We start from the raw sequence: 9,912 nt of genomic DNA, 5'->3' as shown, positions 1-9,912 counted from the left end.
GAATTTCTCAGAGTAGTTAAAAGGCCTTAACCAACCAGAGTCCCTGAGAAGGCAAACACTGGAGATCAGAAATGGCTGTTTTTAATAAATAAAACATAATCCAGAATTGACTATGCGTTTGGCATACATTTTCTTGTGTAAGTCTTATATCAGAACTGAAAGAGAGGTGTTTTTTGCCCAATTTGTAGATCAGGAAAATGAAGGTTAACAAGATTACAAAAATTACCCAAGGTCCTGGGTAGGCAGTGTTAGAGACAGGATTTGACTCCGCAGGTGATGGATTAATTTGGTATACCAATCATCAAGGAGATTACTGAAGGGCACCTAGATTTTCTGCAGCCAGCACCGGGGTCAGGTGAGAGAAGGTGGATGTGGGTCAGGATGGAGGCGGCAGGCACTCTAGGTGGAGGTCACAGTGTGAGCACAGCTGTGGTGGGTCAGGGCGATGACACGGCCCTCCAAATACAGTACTATGACTTGGCTTCACCTGCACGTGTTTCTGAGCACGTGCCTGGCAGCAGGGGTAGGTGCTGAGGAGGGGACTCAATCTGACAGGGGCCTTACCTTGTGCTTTGGCAGCCCTCAGCTGGTGGAAACACACCTAGAATGCATAAGTACTAAACTGGAATGTGGATGACCTGCTACGGGAGCACAGAGGGAGGAGAAAAACAACTGAATTTGGTATAAACGACAGGTGCTTTTTTGCGCATCTCCCTGTGGGGTAGATATTTCTAGAATACTTTCCAGATGATGAAAAGCTTCAGAAAGGTTAAGTGACTTGCTCAAGGCCACTGAACTTCAGCCACCAAGTCGTTCGTTTTGTCCACCATGCCTGACAGTGGTGCACAGACACAGTTCCTGGCACAGAAATCCCAGTATTTCCCTTTTCCAGTCTGTTCTTGTGCGTGCTTCCTAACGCAAATGGTGCCACAGCAGAATGGGGTGTGGGTCTTGGGTCTTTAAAATTAGGGCTGAAATATAGGCCAAGTGGAATTCTGAAAGGCCTTATCTGTCAAAGGATATTTTACCTCCTCGAGGGTGATATGTCCTCTACAGGAGTCTATGAGGAAATAGCCGTGCCCCGTAGGACTTCATGTAGTAACGGAAATGTTCCGCACTGTCCAGTGTGGAAGCTGCCAGCCATGTGTGGTTTTAAGCACCTGAAGTGTGGCTGTGTGTCTGAATTTTAATTTTTAATTCAACTTAAATATTAATTTAAATAGCCGGGAAACTAGTGGCTACGAGATTAGTAGCCATCACCAACAGTCAGCATCAGCGTCTGGGAGCTTCTTAAGAATGCAAATTTTCTGGCCCTACTGGGGCCAAAAGCAAAAACTCTGAGGATTTTGGCAAACTCTGAGGATTTTGGCATACTCTGCATGGCACTGGTCTAGTCCAGCTCCTGATTTTCCAGGTGAATGAGCTGATCCCACCATGTCTCCAAGTGCGGACACCTCAGCTAAACTGAAGCCAATTTAACTTCCCTAAATGCAGCCTTTCAAGATTGAGGACTTTGAATAAAGCCAATGGTCACCACCGTAACCCGACATTTCCTAGTCACAGCGTTCTACGGATAGATCTCACTCCAGCATAGGCATGTTTAGATCTTAAACAATAAAAGAAGGAGTCAAATTGGAGCAAAGAGGATGGCTAGGAGGTTGTCATAGTCACTGAAAGGGCAGCTGATGCTGGTCCCAGCTGTGCCAGTGGTAGTCAAAATGAAGAGAAAGGACGGATTCGGAAGATGGAGGCAGGAGGAACAGAGCTGCGGTTGACGGAATTTAAGGGAAAGCAGGGGCTGCGGCAGGCACTTTGGGTCGCTGGAGGCCAGGAATAGACCCAGTTTGTTCCCGGAGCACGAGTGAGAGCAGGTAGGGCCGGGCCAGGTGGAAGGGGCTGGCAGATACCATCATAACTGCTTGCAGTATGCATGTTTTGCTTTTGTTTTTAAAATAAACAACAACAATAAAGGTAATTAAGGAGTGGCCAGGGAGGCAGAAGGCAGAGCTGTACTATGAGCAACAGGCTGAGAGCTTGTTTTTTCCTTTCTCCCTCCCTCCCTCCCATCCATCTTTCCTTCCTTCCTTCCTTTGTTTCTTCTTTCCTTTTTCTTTCTCTTTCTCTCTTTCATTCTTTCTTTTCTCTTTTTCTTTCTTCCTCTCGTTTTTTCTTTGAAGATGGAAGAGCCCTAAGTTGTCCAATGCTGATGAGAAGAGCCCACAGGGCAGGTGCAGATTCCCCAGGTAGAGGGTGAGGAGGCTGGCGCGGTGAGATGGAGACCGAACACAGACAGAGGAGGCGACTGGAGACAAGAGGGGGGCCTCCACCTCCACAGTGATGGGGGGACAGAGTAAGGACAGAGGCAGGCCAGCTGGCAAGGTTTGGGCAGGTAGCTGGGGGAGCCCTGGTCTGTGAAGGCGCAGCCATGGGCTGAGAGGGAGGAGGAAGACCCAGCGAGTCTTTCTGGAAGGACTGAAGATTGGAGGAAGCGGCCCAGAGGTCAGAGTGGGCAGGCATGGCGAGGCCAGGACTCACACTGGAGGTGTCACCCGTGGTTTGTGGTCATCTTGAAGTCTCTCTCATGTACGCACCCTCCTAAGAGAGTTGGAGGAAGAGGCATGTGTGAAAGAGGAGAACAGGTGGTAACAAGGACTATCCCCCCTAGTTTTCTGTATGTAACAGTCTGGCTCCAAGAACCTTCGAGCAGGAAGAGGTCTTGGGGATCATTTAGTAAAGTCCTTTCATTTCACAGGGGAGGGGACAGAGAACCGAGACGTTAGGTGACTTTCCTAACATCAAACAGATGGTCTCTATGAAAGGGTATCTCGCCGCGACCCTCCTTACCCCAGAACGACTCAGCAGACACGGGCCCACGCAAGAGACTTTATTATCTGAAGAGAAAATGGCTGCCCCCAGAGAGAGGGAGCAGCAGCTCGTGGGTGAGGAAGCGCGCTTTTAAGGAGTAGGGGAAGGGTGTGTTCTGCGTTGGTGATTGGATCTTAAGGGGTGGGGGTCTTAGCATGCCAGAATTTGCCTTCACTCTAGCACAGCTGCAATGCAAACCCTGGTCTCTTAATTTCCTGATCAGGACATATTTTAGGAAGGGGGGATGAACGTTTGACGTGCCAGGACAAACTCTTGGCCAAAGAGGAGATGGAGTCAGTTCCACAGCAGCTGACCAACCTTCCAGACCCTGGAGGGTCAACATACCTGCAATTCTGCTGTGTTTAGAGGCAGTGGACGTCAAGTCCTTGGTGCTCAATCCACCTTCATCGGTTACACGAACGTCACAGTTTCACAGGGGCTATTTGTAGCCAAGTTCCAAAGCTCCTGCTTCAGAGACTAAAAATGCATCTTAAGTGACATCAGATGGAACAAAGAGAGGTTTTGTTCAGAACCTGACAGGCTTTGCAGAAGCCCCCAGGAAGATGCCGGCTCACAGACGTTTTCCTTCACCCTGGATCCTGGCTTCAGGCTCTCCGCTCAGCAACAGTATCTGCCTCCGGCTTCAGAAAGGAAACAAAGAGGAAGCCGGCCATCAAATACACCCGCAAGGGCAAATCCCCATAAAGCCTGTCAAAAAAGGAGCTGTGGGAAAGATGAGCTATTGCTGTACGCATGGGTGAACCCCAATGAGAAGGCAACAAAGGGAAGGCTGGGTAGGCGCGGAGGCTTGTCAGCTCTCTCCCCAAAAAGTGTTTTCAGCCTTTCTCTCCTCCCGATTCCCGCTGCCCCACGGCTGCCCTCATTGGCATTGTTTCTCGACTATTGTAACTTCTCCCTAATTCATTTCCCTGTCTTTCATCCTTTCATCTCCCCACCTACAAGGGACTCTAACTGTCACTGTCAAATTAAACAGCTGGTTTTTTGTTGTTGTTTTGGTAACTGTCACCTGCACGTTGCTGGGGAAATCTTTCTAAAGCGCAGGTCTGATCTCACCACGCCTCTGCTTAAAATCTGTCAGTGTACTTTGTTTGTATTATACTCAAGATTAGCATTTTCCCTGTACACTGATCACTTCCCTGCCTGGCTGTCTCCCCCATCACACTTCTGGGGCAGGAACTGTGTCCCGGGCATTCAGGATCCCCCGGCCCCTTACCACGGGCCATTCGCTGCATTGCTCTCTCTGCTCAGTCACATGAACCTTCGTTAATTCCTCAAAAGCTGCTCTCACTGCCGAGTCTTCTCACATGTTTCCTTTGCCTAGAACGTATCCCTTTGACGCTTCCTCTAGCAAACCACATCCTCATTTTAGACATGATTCCCTCAGAAAGTCTTCTCTGAACCCCCAGATGAGACTAACACCCCAGCTTCCTCCCCATATGTTGTCTGGTGAGTTCCACAACTGCTCGGATGTCCCTAATTACATTTTACTCTCAATTGGTACATTACATTATAAATAAACAAATAGGATTTGAAAAAAATAAAATCCTTACTATGCTGACTGTGAAATATAAAGTCTGAAACAAAACATGACAGCACGAAATATAAAGATAATATTTTGTCCTAAATCTTCTAGGCATACCTTCAAATGGACTTTGTTTAGAGTCAGCCTTTTCAAATTATTGGTAAGTTTGGCAACCTCTATTTTCTCTCCTACTTGAATTTTTTGCAGAATGACACTAATTTTCTTTGTATTTCTTAAATAATGTAGGTTTAAATTAGTTTTATTTTGGAGAAAGAATGCTATATCGTCAGCATTGGGAATTCTTAGTATTTAATTGATAAGGAATACACTTCAGGAAAACTTGTATTCAAGTTGCTGTCTTTTTGATAATGTATCTTGGTTCAAATTTAATTTGTTATAGCAACATTTCACTGGTGATAATTCAGACAAATCATTTGAAATTTTCTTGCCCACTTTCTGTAGGGATCCATATTAAAAACCCTTTTCAATTAATTACACTGAAAGAAGAAATGCAATTGGCAAACTTGTGGTTTTTGTCTGGTTAGGTAATTACAAATCATTTACAAAAAGAAAAAGAACAACACTAGTATCTTCCCCTAAGAGAAAAGAAAGTTGCTAAATATTAGAGAATAATCCCACTGGTGTCAGACTTATAATGCCAACAATTAAAAAATATTAGTAGGGGAGATGGATTAAAGACAGTGGCGTGAGAGGAGAGACAGAGGCTTCCTCCTAAAACTGGATACAGTCAGAAAATATAGTTGGCACAACTAATCCTGAGAGAGTAACAGGAAAGAGGACCCATCAGACTGCACACACCTGGAGAAAAGAGCAGACCTCAGTGAACGGGGTAACGTACAGGAGCTGTGGCTCCGCGGGACCCGAGCCCCTTCCCCCACCCCAGCTCAATGGCGGGAGGAAGACAAACAGAGCAGGGAGGGAGTGGAAGGCTTGGGACTGCTGAATACCTAGCTCTGGAGATCTGCGCTGGGGGCACAAACCTACATCTCATGGTGCTTTCATGAGACTCGCATGACTACCGGGTTGGAAAGTTAATACAGGCGGAGTACTTCTGGACACTAGAGGGCGCCATATACAAATATGAAACACCAAAGAAACCTGGTCCAGAATAGAATTATTAATATAACTCCCGAGAAAGATTTAAATGATATGGACCTCGTGACTCTTCCTGAAAGGGAGTTCAAAATAAAAATCATCAACATTCTAATGGAGGTACAGAAAGACATCCAAGAACTCAGGAATGAATTCAGGTCGGAGATCCGATCGTTGAAGAGCACGATGGAGGGTATTAAAAGCAGGTTGGATATGGTGGAGGAGACAATAAATGAAACAGAAACTATAGAGAAGAGGAATACAAAGAAGCTGAGGCACAGAGAGAAAAAAGGATCTCTAAGAATGAAAGAATATTGAGAGAACTGTGTGACCAATCCAAGCGGAACAATATTCGCATTATAGGGATACCAGAAGAAGAAGAGAGAGAGAAAGGGATAGAAAGTGTCTGTGAGGAGGTAGTTGCTGAAAACTTCCCCAATCTGGGGAAGGAGATTGTCTCTCAGGCCATGGAGATCCACAGATCTCCCAACACAAGGGACCCAAGGAAGACAACAGCAAGACACATAGTAATTAAAATGGGAAAGATCAAGGATAAGGACAGACTGTTAAAAGCAGCCAGAGGCAGAAATAAGATCACATACAAAGGAAAGCCCATCAGGCTAACATCAGACTTCTCAGCAGAAACCTTACAGGCCAGAAGGGAGTGGCATGATGTATTTAAAGCCATGAAGCAGAAGGCCCTGGAAACAAGATTACTTTATCCGGCAAGATTATCATTTAAATTTGAAGGAGGGATTAAACAATTTCCAGATAAGCAAAAGCTGAGATAATTTACCTCCCACAAACCATCTCTGCAGTCTATTTTGGAGGAACTGCTATAGATGGAAGTGTTCCTAAGGTTGAATAGCTGTCACCAGAGGTAATAAAACCACAGTAAAGAAAGTAGAACAGCTAATTATGAAGCAAATGCAACATTAAATTAACTATCCCCAAAGTCAATCAAGGGATAGACAAGAGGTACAGAATTTGATACCTAATATAGAAAGAATGAAGGAGGAAGAAAAAGGAGGAGAAATAAAAAAGAACCTTTAGATTGTGCTTGTAACAGCATACTAAGTGAGTTAAGTTAGACTCTTAGATGGTAAGGAAAGTAACCTGGAACCTTTGCTAACCATGAATCCAAAGCCTGAAATGGCAATAAGTACATACCTATCAATAATCACTCTAAATGTTAATGGACTGAATGCACCAATCAAAAGACATAGAGTCACTGAATGGATAAAAAAACAAGACCCATCTATATGCTGCTTACAAGAGACTCACTGTACAACAGACATCTATAGGACTCTACACCCAAAAACAACAGGATACACATTCTTCTCAAGTGCACATGGAACATTATCCAGTATAGACAACATACCAGGCTACAAAAACAGCCTCAGTAAATTCAAAAAGATTGAAATCCTACCAACCAACTTTTCATACCACAAAGGTATAAAACTAGAAATAAATTGTACAAAGAAAGCAAAAAGGCTCACAAACACATTGAGGGTTAACAACAAGCTCCTAAATAGTCAAAGAATCAATGACCAAATTAAAATGGAGATCCAGCAATATATGGAAATAAATGACAACAACAACACAAAGCCCCAACTTCTGTGGGATGCAGCGAAAGCAGTCTTAAGTGGAAAGTATATAGCAATCCAGGCATATTTAAAAAAGGAAGAACAAACCCAAATGAATAGTCTAACATCACAATTATCAAAATTGGAAAAAGAAGAACAAATGAGGCCTAAAGTCAGCAGAAGGAGGGACGTAGTAAAGATCAGAGAAGAAATAAATAAAATTGAGAAGAATAAAACAATAGAAAAAATCAATGAAATCAAGAGAGCCGGTTCTTTGAGAAAATAAACAAAATAGATAAGCCTCTAGCCAGACTTATTAAGAGGAAAAGAGAATCAACACACATCAACAGCATCAGAAATGAGAAAGGAAACATTACAATGGCCCCAACAGAATAACAAAGAATTATTAGAGACTACTATGAAAACCTATATGCTAAGGAGCTGGAAAGCCTAGAAGAAATGGACAACTTCCTAGAAAAGTACAACCTTCCAAGACTGACCAAGGAAGGAACACAAAATCTAAATAAACCAATTACCAGCAACGAAATTGACGCGGTAATCAAAGAACTACCCAAGAACAAAACCCCAGGGCCAGATGGATTTACCTCAGAATTTTATCAAACAGAGAAGATATAATACCCATTCTCCTTAAAGTTTTCCAAAAAATAGAAGAGGAGGGAATACTCCCAAACTCATTCTATGAAGCCAACATCACCCTAATACCAAAACCAGGCAAAGACCCCATCAAAAAAGAAAATTACAGACCAATATCCCTGATGAATGTAGATGCAAAAATACTCAACAAAATATTAGCAAACCGAATTCAAAAATACATTAAAAGGATCATACACCATGACCAAGTGGGATTCATCCCGGGGATGCAAGGATGGTACAACATCCGAAAATCCATCAACATCATCCACCACATAAACAAAAAGAAGGACAAAAACCACATGATCATCTCCATAGATGCTGAAAAAGCATTCGACAAAATTCAACATCCATTCGTGATAAAAACTCTCAACAAAATGGGTATAGAGGGCAAGTACCTCAACATAATAAAGGCCATATATGATAAACCCACAGCCAACATCTACTGAACAGTGAGAAGCTGAAAGCTTTTCCTCTGAGATCAGGAACAAGACAGGGATGCCCACTCTCCCCACTGTTATTCAACATAGTACTGGAGGTCCTAGCCATGGCAATTAGACAAAACAAAGAAATACAAGGAATCCAGATTGGTAAAGAAGAAGTCCAACTGTCACTATTTGCAGATGATATGATACTATATATAAAAAACCCTAAAGACTCCACTCCAAAACTACTAGAACTAATATCTGAATTCAGCAAAGTTGCAGGATACAAAATTAACACACAGAAATCTGTGGCTTTCCTATACACTAACAATGAACTAGTAGAAAGAGAAATCAGGAAAACAATGCCATTCACAATTGCATCAAAAGGAATAAAATACCTAGGAATAAACCTAGCCAAGGAAGTGAAAGACCTATACCCTGAAAACTATAAGACAGTCTTAAGAGAAATTAAAGAGGACACTAGCAAATGGAAACTCATCCTATGGTCTTGGCAAGGAAGAATTAATATCGTCAAAATGGCCATCCTGCCCAAAGCAATATACAGATTTGATGCAATCCCTATCAAATTACCAATAACATTCTTCAACGAACTAGGACAAATAGTTCAAAAATTCATATGGTAACACCAAAGACCTGAATAGCCAAAGCAATCCTGAGAAGGAAGAATAAAGTAGGGGGGATCTTGCTTCCCAACTTCAAGCTGTACTATAAAGCCACAGTAATCAAGACAGTTTGGTACTGGCACAAGAACAGAGCCACAGATCAGTGGAACAGAATAGAGACAGAGACCCCAGATATTAACCCAAACATATATGTTAAATTAATGTATGATAAAGGAGCCATGGACATACAATGGGGAAATGACCGTCTCTTCAACAGATGGTGCTGCCAAAACTGTACAGATACATATAAGAGAATGAAACTGGATCATTGTCTAACCCCATACACAAAAGTAAATTCGAAATGGATCAAAGACCTGAATGTAAGTCATAAAACCATAAAACTCTTAGAAAAAAGCATAGGCAAAAATCTCTTGGACATAAACATGAGCAACTTCTTCATGAACATATCTCCCCGGGCAAGGGAAACAAAAGCAAAAATGAACAAGTGGGACTATATCAAGCTGAAAAGCTTCTGTACAGCAAAGGACACCATCAATAGTACAAAAAGATACCCTACAGTATGGGAGAATATATTCACAAATGACAGATCCAATAAAGGGTTGACATCCAAAATATATAAAGAGCTCACATGCCTCAACAAACAAAAGCAAATAATCCAATTAAAAAATGGGCAGAGGAGCTGAATAGACAGTTCTCTAAAGAAGAAATTCAGATGGCCAACAGACACATGAAAAGATGCTCCATATTGCTTGTCATCAGAGAAATGCAAATTAAAACCACAATGAGATATCATCTCACACCAGTAAGGATCGCCATCCAAAAGACAAACAACAACAAATGTTGGCAAGGTTGTGGAGAAAGGGGAACCCTCCTACACTGCTGGTGGGAATGTAAATTAGTTCAACCATTGTGGAGAGCAGTATGGAGGTTCCTCACAAAACTAAAAATAGAAATACCATTTGACCCAGGAATTCTAATTCTAGGAATTTACCCTAAGAATGCAGCAGCCCAGTTTGAAATAGACAGATGTACCCCTATGTTTCTCGCAGCACTATTTACAATAGCCAAGAAATCGAAGCAACCTA

The sequence above is a fragment of the Manis pentadactyla genome, chromosome 2 (assembly GCF_030020395.1).
Source record: "Manis pentadactyla isolate mManPen7 chromosome 2, mManPen7.hap1, whole genome shotgun sequence".
Lineage (NCBI taxonomy): Eukaryota > Metazoa > Chordata > Mammalia > Pholidota > Manidae > Manis > Manis pentadactyla.
The sequence above is the reverse complement of the archived record's forward strand: the minus strand, read 5'-3'. Positions refer to the sequence as shown.